We start from the raw sequence: 15,395 nt of genomic DNA on the forward strand, positions 1-15,395 counted from the left end.
TGTAGAATCAGACCTATAAATGCAGACAACAAACTGGTAGTTGCCAGAGAAGAGGGTGGGGAAGATGGGCAAAATGGGTGTAACGGAGGGGAGATATAGGCTTCCAGTTATGAAATGGCTAAATCATGGGAATAAAAGGCACAGCAAAAGGAATATAGTCAATGATACTTTAATAGTGTTGTGAGCACAACATAATGTTTAAACTTGACAAATCACTATGTTGTACACCTGAAATGAATGTAACATTGTGTGTCAACCATACTAAAATAAAAGTATATATTTGTCAAAACGTAGAGTGTATAGCATGAAGAGTCAACCCTAATGTAAAACCATGGACTTTGAGTTACAATCATGTGTCAATACAGGTTTACTGACTATAACAAATGTGCTACTTCAATGAGACATGTTGGTAGTGGGGGAGATTGTGCATGTATGAGGGGGCCATGGTATATATGAGAACTCCTTGTACTTTTTGCTCACTTTTGCTGTGAACCTAAAACTACTCTAAAAAGCAATGTCTACTTTTTAAAGCATATATTGACACGGACAGGTATTATCTAAAATTATTTATTAAATGTTCATATTAAGATAATTTCTATCAGGGGGCCTAGGTGGCTCAGTTGGTTAAGCATCAAACTCTTGATTTGGTTCAGGTCATGATCTCAGAGTCATGGAGTCTGCTTGAGACTCTCTCTCCCTCCCTGCCCCTTGGTTTTTCTCTCTTTCTAAAATAAAGAAATAAATATTTAAAAAGTGATCATTTCTCTCACCGAGTACACTATTTAAATACAAAAATAACGTACTGCTAATATAATCTAATTGTAGAATCCTAGATTTCATAATGATCACACTGTGAAACTCTTTAACATGTATTTTATTTTATTTTAAAAAGATTTTATTTATTTATTTGACAGAGAGAGATCACAAGTAGGCAGAGAGGCAGGTAGAGAGAGAGGAGGAAGACAGCTCCCTGCTGGGCAGAGAGGCTGATGTGGGGGTCAATCCCACAACCCTGGAATCATGACCTGAGAGGAAGGCAGAGGCTTTATTTAACCCAATGAGCCACCCAGGTGCCCCTTAACATGTATTTTAAATAGTTCAAGTATATTGCTGAATTAACTTTAATATTTTTAAAAAGGTAAATTATTTTTTATTTTTATTTTACTTCTTTCAAAGATTCATTTATTTATTTGAGAGATGGAGAGAGCAGGGGAAGGGGCAGAGGGAGAGAAGATCTAAGCAGACGCCCACTGAGTGTAGAGCCCAATGGGGGGCTCAATCTCATGACCCATGAGATCATGACCGAGCCAAAACCAAGAGTCAGATACTCAACCAACTGAGCCACCCAGGTGCCCCAAAGATAGATTATTTTTAGAGCAGATTTCTGTGTACCACAAAATTGAGTAAAAGGAGAGATTTCCTGTGTACCCTCTGCCCCACTATATGCATGACAGCTATTATCTATATATACTGTCATGGAAAGCTATCCATAATACATATTGGGTAAAAAGAAAATCAGCAGAAGAACATACATAATAAATAGGACATAATTTGAACTGTAATATGTGTGTTTGATAAGTGCAAGGAAAATACTACAACACCTTTTATTATTATCCCTGATTATGTGGGAAAAACAGAAACTGACAAGGTAAATAACCAAGAACAATCAGCTACAAATAGTGAAGCCTAGAGTGAAACCAAGTTTGTCTGGCATGGAACTGGGCTTAGTCCTCTTTAATATTACTAGAAAGGTCTGTGAGGGAATGCGGGAAGCCATTGGCACAATAATGCAAAAACTGGGGTGGTGGAGTGAGCGGGGTACATTTGTTTTAAGGAAACCAGGCTATGTTTCATTGCTGCGTTGGTGGGAGAGTGGGGGGCGGGGTGGGAGAGGGGGCACACCAAGAACCACTGGGGAATCAGTGGTTCAACCTCAGTTTAGAACAAAACCAACCATCTTGAATTCCAGAGAACCAAGGTTCAAATCCCTTCTCAGAGAAATCATCCCCAGCTATTGAGCCTTAAAATCGTAAGGAAACAAACGCCTCTCAGGTTGTGTTCTTAATGTTGCACCCTGTTATCTCATGGAGAGAGTTCTCTTGGCTTATGTAACTTTAGGTCATCTGATAAATGATCTTCTAGGCAAAGCAGGAATCTCCCCTACAATCATATAATGGGTATTTTTTTCATCCTTTCTAGCTCAATAAATTCTGACCTTTTCTAAGGCATAGAACTAACTGCTGCTTTTATTGGAGTGGGCTATCTTTTTATTTGAATGTATTCCTGCAAAATATTTTATGTGTGCAAATTTTTATTTATGGGAACAGAATTGTATCACGTATCTCCTTCAGGTGTTTATATTTTCCCACTCAGTTCTATGTACTTAAGAGTTACCCACATAGCTTGGCCTCCATCTAACCTGATACTAGTCACAGAGGCTGCAGATTTGGGCGTGTGCCTCACATCTTACCTGTCTCCTCTCTCACAGGGATGAGAACCCGGTGTAAACTCAATTCCTGTCCACCATTGGCTACGACACAGGAAACAACTTTGTCCCTGTTCCCGTATCAAAATTTCTTCGGAATATTTTCTAGACACAGAATTTCTGGGTCACAGATATATGTATGCTTCATTCGACAAATCATGCCAGATTGGTCCCCAGAATGGCTGCGTCAGGTAGATGCCCATCAGCAGGGAAGAATAGTATGTTCCTTTTTCCCCCATCACTTCCAACCATGGCAAGATCCAAATTTCTCATTTTTTGTTAGCCTGAAAGGTATAAAGTGATATCCTTGGGAATGTTTTTGTTTGCATATCTCTGAGTACTATCCACTCGTGTTTATATAACTGACTAGCCCACAGTGAAGCTGATACGCTGAGAAGGGTAAGATTGATCTTGCCGTTTCAGGTTTCTCTTGCATATCTTATTCCATTTCCTGGGTTAGGCCAATATTATTTTTTAAACAGCTTTATTGAGATATAACTCATCCATGTAAAGTGCACAGGTCAATGGTTTTTAGCATATACATAGATCCGTGCAACCAACACCAAAATCAATTTTAGATCATAAAAAAAAAAAAATGTTTATAGCAGGGTGCCTGGGTTGCTCTGTCTGTTAAGCTTTGGACTCTTGATTTCAGCTCAGGTTTTGATCTCGGGGTTGTGAGATTGAGCCCCGAGCTGGGCTCTGCATTGGGTGTGAAGCCTACTTGGGATTCTCTCTCTGCCTCTCCCTCTGCCCCTTGCCTCCTCTGAAAAAATTAAATAAAAAATAAAATAAACAGGCATCTCTGTGAATATGGTGATGAGAGCAGTGTGGAGCGTGCTGGTTGGGGCAGGCAGCCCGCACGTCACTCCACCACCACCACCCGCCTTGGCCCTGGGGGCTGAGGGTGGGCGCCCATTGCCCACCCCCCACACACACCAGCTCTGGGCTGCTCTCCAAGCATAAGTTCACAGACAAACACGAATGGGTAACAAGCAAAAATGGTATTGGAACAGTGGGAATCAGCAATTTTGCACAAGAACTTTTGGGAGATGTTGTTTACTGCAGTCTGACTGAAATCGGGACAAAACTGAACAAAGAGACGAGGCTGGTGCTTTGGAAAGTGTGGAAGTGCTCGTGAACCCTATTTTCCTCTACCAGGAGAAGTCACCAAAATTAATGACACTCTTGCAGAAAAGCCAGGACTTGCCAGCAATCTTGTTATGAAGATGGTTGGCTGATCAAGATAGCTCTCTGTAATCCATCAGAATTGGATGAATTAATGAGTGAACAAGCATATGAAAAATACATGAAATCTACTGAGCTGTGAAAACAGAACCCCTAAATAAACAACTTCGTGGAACACAGTGGTCTTAAATTAGTGGTACACAGAGGATTTAAAATAGCAACTAATAGCAATACCAGTGGGAAAAAACTACTTGCAACAATGCTAATGGAAGAAAATACCCCTTAACTTTATAATGATTGCAGAAAAACACAATATGCATCTGTTTTGCAATGCCCTCTAATTGGTATGTTCCAGTTTTGATGTTCAGAATCCTGAAATGATCAGCTGTTAAAAACTACCCATAAGGGTGCCCGGGGGGCTCAGTTGTTAAGTGTCTGCCTTTGGCTCAGATCCTGATCTCAGGGTCCTGGTATCCAGGCCCACATCGGGCTCCCTGCTGGGCAGGAAGCCTGCTTCTCCTTCTGCCTCTCCCCCTGCTTGTGTTCCCTCTTTGTGTCTCTCTCTGTCAAATAAATAAAATCTTAAAAAAAAAAAAAAAAACTAGCCATAAAATGTGTAATTCAAGGATAACATTGTTATCCTAACCCTTAGGGAGTATTATAACTTGCTTACATCAATCCCTGGATAGGGCTTGAAATATTAATCTTTCCACTGGAAACAATGGGCAGTAGAGAAAGGTTTGTTAGCTGTATAGCATCAGAAAAAGAACAATACTACCTTAATTTTGCAATATACTGTACTTGCTGGTGCTTTTTTCACACAACAAGCAACAACCTTGCATGAAGATAGTTTAATAACAAAACATTCAATTTCTTTGTTAAAAAATAATAATAAACCATAAAAATAAAAAATAAAATAAATAAAAATATGTACAGCAACTGTTTATTAAGAAATGTATCAGGGGCGCCTGGGTGGCTCAGTTGTTAAGTTATCTGTCTTCGGCTCAGGTCATGATCCCAGGGTTGTGGGATCGAGTCTCACATCAGGCTCTCTGCTCAGCAGGGAGCCTGCTTCCGCCCCCTCTCTCTGCCTGCCGCTCTGCCTACTTGTGTTCTCTCTCTGTCAAATAAATAAATAAATAAAATCTTAAACAAACAAAAAAAAACTTTAGGGAAAAAAAAGAAATGTATCAGCAGTTACTTGTAACTCTTTTTTTTTTTTTTTTTTTTTTTAAGGGAGAGAGAGTGAAAGAGAGAGACATGAGAAGAGGGGCAGAAGGAGAGAGAGAGAGAATCTTAAGCAGATTTCCTGCTGAGCATGGAGCCTGAGGCAGGGCTTGAGCTTGTGACCCTGAAATCATGACCTGAGCCGAAATCAAAAGTTGGCCACATAACTGATTGAGCCACCCAGGTGTCCACTGTTTTAGAATATTTCTACCACCTCAGAAAGAAACCCTATGCTCATTAGCATTTATTCTCCATTGTTCCCCAAACTCCCATACACCACAGCCATGAATCTACAAATCTCTGTAGATTTGCCTTTTTTGGATATTCCTATAAATGGAACCACACAATATGTGGTCTTTTGAGATGCTTCTTTCACGTAGCATTATGTTTTCAAGGTTCATCCATGAGGGAGCACATATGTGTACTTCATTCCTTTCTATTGCTGAATAATACTCCATTGTATGGATGTACCACATTTTCTGTATCCATTCATCAGTTGATGGATTTGGGGTTGTTTTCACCTTTTGATAGTTATAAAGAATGTTACTATATACATTCATGTACATGCTTGGGTATGGGTATGTTTTAATTTCTCTTGGGTATATACCTAAGAACTGCTAAGAAGGGTAACTCCACATTTAATAATTTGAGTGACTGTCAAACTGTTTCCCACAGTGACTGTACAATTTTACGTTCTCAGCAATGTACTAAGGTTTCAATTTCTCCACAACCTTGTCTCACTTGTTATTGTCCATTTTGTTTATTACAGCCATCCTAGTAGGTGTGAAGTGGTATCTTCTGGTGGTTTTGATTTGAACTCCTCCCCTTTTAAAAATTTATTTATTTATTTGAGAGAGAGGAGGGTTGGGGAGGGGTAGAGAGAGAGGGAGAGAGAGTCTTAACAGACTCCATACTGGGTGTTGAGCCCAATACGCGGCTCAATCTCACAACACTGAAATCATGACTTGAGCTGAAACCAAGAGTCAGATGCTTAATGCACTGTGCCACCCAGATGCCCTGATTTGAATTTTCCTAATGACTAATGCTGTTGAGCATCTTTTCATGATGTAATTTTCATGGGTTACCTGTATATCTTCTTTGGAGGAATGTCTATTCAGACCTTTTGCCCATTTATAATTGTTTTTTTATTTTTTATTTTTATTTTTTTAAAAGATTTTATTTATTTATTTGACAGAAACCACAAGTAGGCAGAGAGGTAGGCAGAGAGAGAGGAAGGGAAGCAGGCTCCCTGCTGAGCAGAGAGCCCGATGTGGGGCTCGATCCCAGGACCCTGGGATCATGACCTGAACCAAAGGCTGAGGCTTTAACCCACTGAACCACCCAGGCGCCCCTACAATTGGTTTTTTAAATTATTTTTGTTGCAAGAGTTCTTTATATATTTTGAATACAAGTTTCTTATTAAATTTCTGATTCATAGTATATTCCTGGGCTAATTGCCTTCTAGCTTAGCTTTGATGTAAAAAATGTAACAGCTGCCAACACTACCCACATTTTTGTGATTTTTTTCTCACAATACTTCTGTCACCAAATACGTGGGCTCCCCTCCATACCAGTGAATTCTCCAACTCTCTGGACACAAGTAGGTATCCTATAATTCATTTCAGTTCCGACATGAACCACCCAAAGTTAGCACACACCCCACAGGTTAAGGACTCAGTCACACAAGTCTGCCCTCACTTTAGCTTTTCATCTGTACTTCTGACCAATCAGCTAGAGATGGCAGGTTCTCTTTTTTTAAGATTTTATTTATTTATTTGAGAGAGAGAGAGAGTAGTGTAGGGACAAAGGGAGCGGGAAAGAGAGAATCTCAAGCAGACTCTGCGCTCAGTATGGAGCCCCACATAGGGCTCGATCTCACAACCCTGAACTCATGACCTGAGCTGAAATCAAGAGTTGGACACTTAACTGACAAAGCCACCCAGGAGCCCCTAGGTGGGAGGTTCTAATGACCCCTTCCTCAGGCTCAGTTCATTTACTAAAGCATCTCACAGAACTCAGGGAAACATTTAACTTACTAGGTTACTGGTTTAGTATAAGTGGATATAACTATAGAAGAGTCAGCTGGAAGAGATGCATAGGGCAAGGTGTGGTAGCAAGGGCATGGAGCTTCCAGTCCACTTTGGAGCATACCACTCCTTCTGATCTCCATGTGTTCAACAGCCTGAAAATTCTCCAAACTCCAACTTTCTGGGTTTTATGGAGGCTTAATTATCTAGGCATGACTGATGATATCATTGGCCATAGATGATTACCTCAGCCCCCAGGCTCTCTCCCCTCCTTGGACGTTGGAAGTGTGACTGAAAGTTCCAACCCTCAAATCAAATCTTGGCCTGAAGCTATGGAGGGGCCCACCAAAAGTCATTTCATCAGACAAAAGGTGACTCCTATTACTCAGGAAATTCTAATGGATTTAGGAGCTCTGTTTCAGGAACTGGGGACAAAGACCAAATATGTATTTCTTAGAGTATCACAGACATAGATTGCATTGATGAGGAAGTAAGAAAGAAAACAGATTCCAGGTAGATTATCAATTCAATTTAATTCATTTCCCACATTAACAACAACCATCTATGTGCAAGCTATTCTCAGAGTGGAAAAACTTCAAGAAGCTTATGGTTATGACATAAATGAGTGGAATGGTGGCTGCTAAAACTGTGAAATACTAGAAGCAGAAGGGTCTCCAAGGTCTAGCAAGTGTCTGGCACAGGTGGCTCCACAAACATTTGCTTGATATAACTGAACTGAGGAGGTAAGAACAGAAGTCAAAGATGTGGCAGAATATAGAAAGTGACACAAAAGTACAGACATCTCCTGCTACAGCTGTCTACATCAGTCCTTAAGTTTTAATTGGGGCAGAAGATGGAAAAAGTGAAGGCAAATGTGAAAGAAATGAAGAGAGTTGAGAAGAAAGACTTTAAGAACAGATCAAGGAGACAGTGGTCAGGAAGAAAACCTGGAGGGGAAAGTGTGTAGGAAACTGCTCTAAAAATGTAGAATTTTTTATTTTTTAAATGTAGAATTTTTGAAAGCACTCTCCTAGAGCTAATCAGGCTGAGCTCTTTCCACATCAACCATTAAGTCTTCAGATTTGGGATTTTTACATCAGCCACGCTGTTCTGTGCCACACAATGTGTGAAACAGAGTCAGGAAGAGCGAACGCTGAGAGGTATAAAGGACCGAGACAGATGAAGGGGAACAACATGGTTGTTTCTTTTCAAGCAGAAACCATGCCACAAAGTGAGAACAGATGTATTTAGGTAATTTTTAGTTCTATTTCCTTTTCTGCTTGCATGACTGGCAGTGGACCCACTTAGGTTCCCTGGGATTTTCTTATGGTGGCCAACTTTGCACACATGGTATTTGCTTGATATAATTTCTCCTAGGGCAGTTCTCAATGCAGCAAAGGCTTTGCCAGGAAATGGAGGATTCTTCATTCATTCATCCATCCATTCATTTATTCATTCATTTGACAGATTTATACTGCTCTGCTTTAAGTGTGGGAAATATTACAATTTATTTATTTATTTATTAAAATATTTTATTTATTTGACAAAGAAAGTGAGAGAGCACAAGCAGAGGGAACAGCAGAGGGAGAAACAGAAGCAGGCTCTCCACTGAACAGGGAGCCCAATGCAGGGTTCGAACCCAGGACATTGGGACCAGGACCTGAGCACAAGGCAAACACTTAACCTACTGAGCCATTCATGAAATCCACCTTCCATGGAGCTCCTGGGGAATGGCAGATATAACTATCGCCCTTGGCCCGCAAGGACGACAAGACGCCCCAGTTCAGATGCATCTTCTTTCTCCCTATTTCCGCAAGTCTACACACTTATATACGCTTACATGACCAATCAGCGAGCAGGGTACAGGAGCAAGCAAAATCAGGCTGTGCACCTAAACGAACAACTTCGCTAGCAACCAATGCTGTTTACTTCCTCTTTGGGCGTTCCGCTTAGTCTCACAAGGCAATCCTCACCTGGCAACTAGCCAGGCACCATCTTTTAATGGCGGAGGCCGCCCTGGCCAGGGGCCTGCCTCCGACATATAATATCTAAATGAATGAATGGGTAAACTTCCAATGTGTGGATCCGTGCTCTGAAGATGCAAACGGGTAGAGGAGAGGGAGAGCTATTCTAGGTAGGTAGTCAGGGGAGACTCCCCTAATGTACTGCGGAGTAACTAGATACCTGCAGGACAGGAGAGAGTGGTCCCCTGAGCTGTCTCCAGTAGAGGCCAGAGTAGTAGAGCAGAGATAACCTGGGGAGAGTGGACGGTGTTCAGGGGAGGAGCCAGGCATATGCATATAACATCGCCTCCATTAGCCCAACACATTTTCTATTCCTAGCTAACTTTCTGTTTTATTTTATGCTTTCTGCGATAGGTTTTACTGATGAGTTTATCAACAATGTACTAGTGTGTTTGTAATTGCTCCAACATGCTGTATTTTGAAGAGATGACTTGTATTTTCCATGAAGTCTGGCCCTATAAATTTTGTGTCATGGATTCAGACTTAAAAAAAAAAATGCTTTCAGGAAAAGTGATTCAAAGATGTGTAGCTGCTACCATACAGCCAGCGTTTTGACTTGTAGGTACATACTCAAAATAATGAAAACATGAATCCACACAAAAACTTGTACATGAATGTTCATAGCAGCATTCTTTTTAATAGGCCCAAATGTCCTAACCTAGATGTCCATCAGCTGACAGAAGAATAAACAAAACCTTGTACCTACTATCTTTAAAAAATGGAAAATTCAGAATGGAACTTTATAAAATATATGCAAGTGATTAGCTATTTACAATAAGAAATGTCGAAAACTTGTTTTCTCCCCGTAGATGTACCTTACATGATGGTAGGCTTACAGGAGGCAGGATATGCAAACTGCCCATTTTCTAAAAGGCTAGGAACCGAGGCAATGTTGCTTCCCTGTATTTTAGTGGTCAACAGAAGTCACAGGCTCAGCCCAGATTCAAGGGTGTGCAGAAATAGACTCTACCCTTGATAGGGCACCCTTGATAGGGCAACCGCCTATGAATATAGGAAGGGAAGAACTGGAGATAAGCTATCACAAAGATAGAACTGCTTGGGAACTAGAAAACAGATTTAAAATGTCAGAAGCCACTAATAACTAAAGAGCAACCTACATTTTAAAGAATTGAAATTTGGGTACTATACACATGTCTGATGCCAAGTATATTTCTCTAGTTTCTTGACTTTGGTCTTAGACATATGTATTATTTACCTATTGTTGCATACCAAAGGCCTCAGCTCACCTATCTTTAGCTCCATTTGAAACAGCTGCTGACACCTTTCTTCTTGAAATCCATACTGCCCTTCTCTCACTTTCTGTTGTTTTTCCTCCAACCTCAATGCTACTCCTTTTTTGTCTCTTTGCTCAAGCATCTTCTTTTTCCCAACTTCTACATCCTGCAAAGTCTCAGTACCTTAGCCTCCCGCCTCCTCTCTTCTCCTTACTTCTTAGGTGGTCTGGTCCTCGTGGGTTTAAGTTCCATGCACACACTGATGACTCTAACAATCATGTCTCCCTAGAAGAAGAGAAGAATGTATTTAAGTGCCTATGTAAAATCTTCATTATATGTCAACTAGGCATCACAAATTTAACTCCCCCAAAGTAAAACCCTCGATTCTTCTTCAACTCCACCTGGAGAACTTTCTAGCTTGTCCCTTTGTTGCTCCTCTTGGGCCCCGCAGTTTAACAACAAGAGTGATCCCTTTCAATCATAAGTCCATTCCTGACACTCATCTGTTCTCTTTCCCCAGGTCTTCTCAACTATGAGAGTAACATCCAAATTTCTAATCTTAGTGTATAATGACTTACAGATTCCAGTATTTCTTCAGCTGCGTTTCTGCTTAATTTTACTCAATAGCCATGCTCCTGTCGTGTTGGCTTCCTTGCCACTTGGCTACAGAGCCTTTGTACTTGTCCTGTCCTTTCCTTTGCCTGGAGTACTTTTTCTTCAAAGATATGTGTGCTTGGTTCCCTCCCTTCTATTACAGTCTCTCCCCCTGAGTGCCCCTGACTCTAAAAAGTGTTCCCTGGCTTTCTCACCTCAAATAGCACATTTTCCCTGCTCTATCCCATTATTCACTGTTCTTTTTCTACAGACCATTCATTGTTACAGAAAGCAAAGAATATATTTATCTCTGTTGTTCTATCTTCTTTTCTCTAGTATGTTCCCCAAGGACAGAAATTTTGTCTGTTGAGTTCACTGCTATAATCTTCAGTTCTCAGAACAGTTTCTGGTACATCAGGAGATGTGCTAAATATGTATTATTTGAATGAGTGAACAGCCATTTATTGAACAACTAAGGAGAGAGCTGCAACAGAAAAGAGGAGGAAGAACAGGGAAATTTTGTGAGCTGGGACCAACAAGCCTAGAGCAAGGTAGGGTGTTACAGGCAATGGCAGCGATTAGTCAAAATTTCTTGCATTTACTAGGCTGTCTAAAGCCAGGAATGACTCTACGTACTTCCCACATGTTAGTTTATGGAATCCTCCCTAAAACTATGATTTGAGAAATACTACCATCTCCTTCTTCATGCAAGGAAACTGAGCGTAGGGAGGTTAAGAAACAAGCCCAAGGTCACAGCTCATAAATGGAGAGCCAGAACTGAAACAAGCTGGCTATCTTCAGGGTCTTGTTCTCCACTATTGTAATACATAGCCTCTCAGACAAGCCGAGTATGAGGCCACTGAATTCATACTTTAATTACTTCACAATATTGTTTAGAGCCAATCCTGCCTACAGTCTTGGTGTCTTTCCTACAGGTATTATAAAGAAACATGTTAGTTTTGGGGCACCTGGGTGGCTCAGTGGGTTAAAGCCTCTGCCTTCAGCTCAGGTCATGATCTCAGCGTCCTGGGATCGAGCCCCGCATCGGGCTCTCTGCTCAACAGGGAGCCTGCTTCCCTTCCTCTCTCTGCCTGCCTCTCTGCCCACTTGTGATCTCTGTCAAATAAATAAATAAAATCTTTAAAAAAAAAAAGAAACACGTTAGTTTTGCACAACCTTTCTACCACTTGGCATATCCTTAATAGATCTCTGGCTTTGTTGCCTGTTCTTAGGAGTTATGATTGCACATGGTGGGAAGAGATGCACTTAGCACTTGACTGGAATGCTAGAAATTTGGCCTATAGTTACTCCCAGTCTGTAGTTGTCAGCTCTGTGGTTTTGGGCAAAATCTATTGCCTCTCAGAGTTTGCACTGAATTCTCTGAAAAACGAAGGGGAGAGGAAGAGGAGGAAATAAATCCAAAGGTACCTCCCAGCTCCAAAATTCTTTGACACATTGACTGCTGGTCGGGCAAAAAGACTTCTGGTCCTTCTCTCTCCTGAGCTCCCTGTTTAGTCAATGAGTTAAGAAGGAAGAGGTGAAAGGTCCTGGCTGGCAGCACTCTTCTACTGTGATCCTTCTCTATAGTAAACCTGTAGGGTGCTCCACCTGCTCTTGGGCCCAGTTAGGAAATCAAGCCTTCTTCTGGAATAAAACTTTCTACATCAGTCACTGAAAAACAGACGGAAAGTAAATTCAGCTAAAAACCCAGCAGAGCGAGCCAACATTGCAAAACGGGTGGTTTCTGTTTTATGCTTTCCTTCCCCATGAGAGCTCTTGCCAGCTGGTTAGTCTTAAGTAAATTCGCCCCTCAGGTTCAATTTATATTCTACTTTAACTGCTCATTTTCTCCTCTTTCAGTGCCACAGAGTGCTGTGTTCTCCGCTTGTACTTTTTCTAAACATGGAAGGCCCCAGCAGATGATACTGTATAATCTCTACCTGGTGAAACAGAAAATGTTCTTCACCCTCCCCTGCCTTTTCTTTCCATTTACTTTATCTGTAATCTCTGTTCTTTCCTGGTGCATGAAGTTTAGTCAGAAATTTATGTTCATAGGTACGGTGTATTTCACTTGTGGAACACATTAAAACAGAAGACTAATTTTTGTTAAGCAATCAGTAAAGCCAATTTTTGTTAAAATAATTTAAGTTTTTGGGCACCTGGGTGGCTCAGTGGGTTAAGCCTCTGCCTTCGGCTCAGGTCATGATCTCAGGGTCCTGGGATGGAGTCCCGCAACGGGCTCTCTGCTCAGCGGGGAGCCTGCTTCTCCCCGCTTCTCTCTCTCTGCCTGCCTCTCTGCCTACTTGTGATCTCTGTCTGTCAAATTAAATAATAATAATAATAATTTAAGTTTTCAAAACAGAGGTGAGTAGGAACCCGTTTAACACATCAATGAACTATGTACAGACAGCGTGGGAAGGGGATATGCTTTGAAGATAGAGGGTCCTGGGTCTAAATCCCTGCTATTCCTCTCAATATTGTGTGGCTGAGGGCAAGTCATTAACCCTTCTGTGCCTCAAAATTTACTCCATCTGTAAAATAGGGATAATGTTACCTACATCAAAGAGCTGCTTTGTGAACATACTTGAGTTTTCTGTAAACACTGGCACCTAACAGATGTTATGGGAGGGAAACAAAGATGTTTATGGGGCCAGTGGGAAGAACATATAAGGCCTCAATAAGTTGTGCGTTCACTTTCTTTTTCTTGAGAGATAAATCACATAGCTGTTAATGAACTTTGGAGCCATATTGCAAGGATTCAAGTTCCAACACTGTCATTTGTAAGCTATGTGATCTCAGGCAAGTTACTTAACCTCTCTGTGTCTCATCTGTAAAATGGGGATGATGATAGTAACCCTACCTCATAGGCTTATTAAGATTAAGTGAATTACTACATGTAAAGCATTTAAAACAGTTCCTGGACAGAATAAACATTTGCATCAGTGAGGGCAATGGTTCATTTTATGTGTCAGTGGGACTAGGCCAAGGTACCCAGATATTTGGTCCAACATCATGTCTCCATGTCTCTGTTGGAGGTATTTTTAGATGGGATTAATGCTTAAATCAGTAGACTTTCAGTGAAACAGATTCCTCTCCATAATGTGGGGGACCTCATCCAGTCAGTGAAAGGTCTTAAGGAAGAAACACTGACATCCCCTAAGGAAGAAGGAATTCTGCCTCCATCCAGACTGCCTTGGGTCTTGTGCTGCAACCTGACTTCCCCCCTGGGTCTCCAGCCTGCCACTGCACCGCAGGACATTGGTGCTTTACTCTTTCTTCTGCCCTGACTACTCCTCCTTCACGTGTATCCATGGTCTGCTCCCTCCCTTTGGATTTGCATTTGCCAGCCCTCACATTGCGAGATGAGATTTCTTAAATCTCAGTCTCTCTCCCTCCATCTACACACACACACACCCCTGTTATGGGTTCCGTTTCTCTGGAGAACCCTGCTACGGCAAGCAATGATGATTTGGGTATGTAGCCTGAAGTGATTGTCTATATTGGTTCTTCAGTGAGAGTAATCTCATGGCAAACTTTTGCTTTAATCCTCCCACTTCTGAAGATTTAAGAAAACTAAGAGGAGAAAATAAAGATTTGCCTTTTAAAAAGGTAAGGAAGCAAGGAGTTAAGAACGCTCATGGCAGGTACAGAAAATGATGTGTTTGGATGGAATAAGGGTCCACTTAGGGAAGTTGTGGGTCATAAGGCTGGAGAAGGGCAGGGGCAGCCCATGGAAAGGTCTCTACAAGCCTTGGAAGCTCAGGATTTCTTTCCCCCTGTTGGAAGTGGAAAACTACCCAAACTTTGGGAAAACAACGCAGTAAGATGAAAACACTCGACAGTGGTGTGGGATTCATCAGGAGGAGGCATAATCCAGGGAAAGAGAGAACCGGTAGAAAATATTATGTGACCTTGCATTATGCTATTATCTATAGTTCATCACCAAAGAGCATTAAGCACCTGTTTCCTTACTGTTTTCATTAGGTCACATTTTAGGCTATCTGGTGCTTCCTCAGGTGAGCAGGCTTATGTCCCTCTCTCAGTTCCCTTCCCCTTTTTCCTTTTGCTAGAACTCTGCTCTCCTCGCAGCTCCCAGCTTCCTGCAAGTTCCCTGGTCTATGTGAAGGTAGGGTGGCGGGTGGCCGTAGAGAACGCCTTCCCCCCCCCCCCCTTTTGTCCTTTCTGACCTTTGGAAATTTTTCCTGGTTTCAACCTGGAGGAGTGTGAGTTCCTATTTTCTTTATATTAAAGCATCTTCAAAAAAACAGATGTTTTTTGCTTTTTTTCTATAGCAGAACCATTACATGCTATTAGTTTATTTGAGTTTGAAAAACTTTTCCCGGAGAATTTTTGTTTGTAAAATCTAGATCACCCAAAGCCAATGTAACTTTTAAGTGGTAAATGCTAAGCCTGGTTTTAGTCTATATTTAACACTGCCAGGGAGAGAAATGCCGCTGGGTACTTTCCCAGCGTATGCTAATTAGCTGAAAAAGAATACTTTCTTTGCTGCCATTGGTGAAGAAACTGACCAATAGAGGAGCAGTTCAGCGCCTACACCCACTCTGTACAAACTAGAGAGGTGTGTTTGTACATGCCAATAACTCATACTCTTGGT

Source organism: Mustela lutreola, chromosome 1, assembly GCF_030435805.1.
Source record: "Mustela lutreola isolate mMusLut2 chromosome 1, mMusLut2.pri, whole genome shotgun sequence".
Classification (NCBI taxonomy): domain Eukaryota; kingdom Metazoa; phylum Chordata; class Mammalia; order Carnivora; family Mustelidae; genus Mustela; species Mustela lutreola.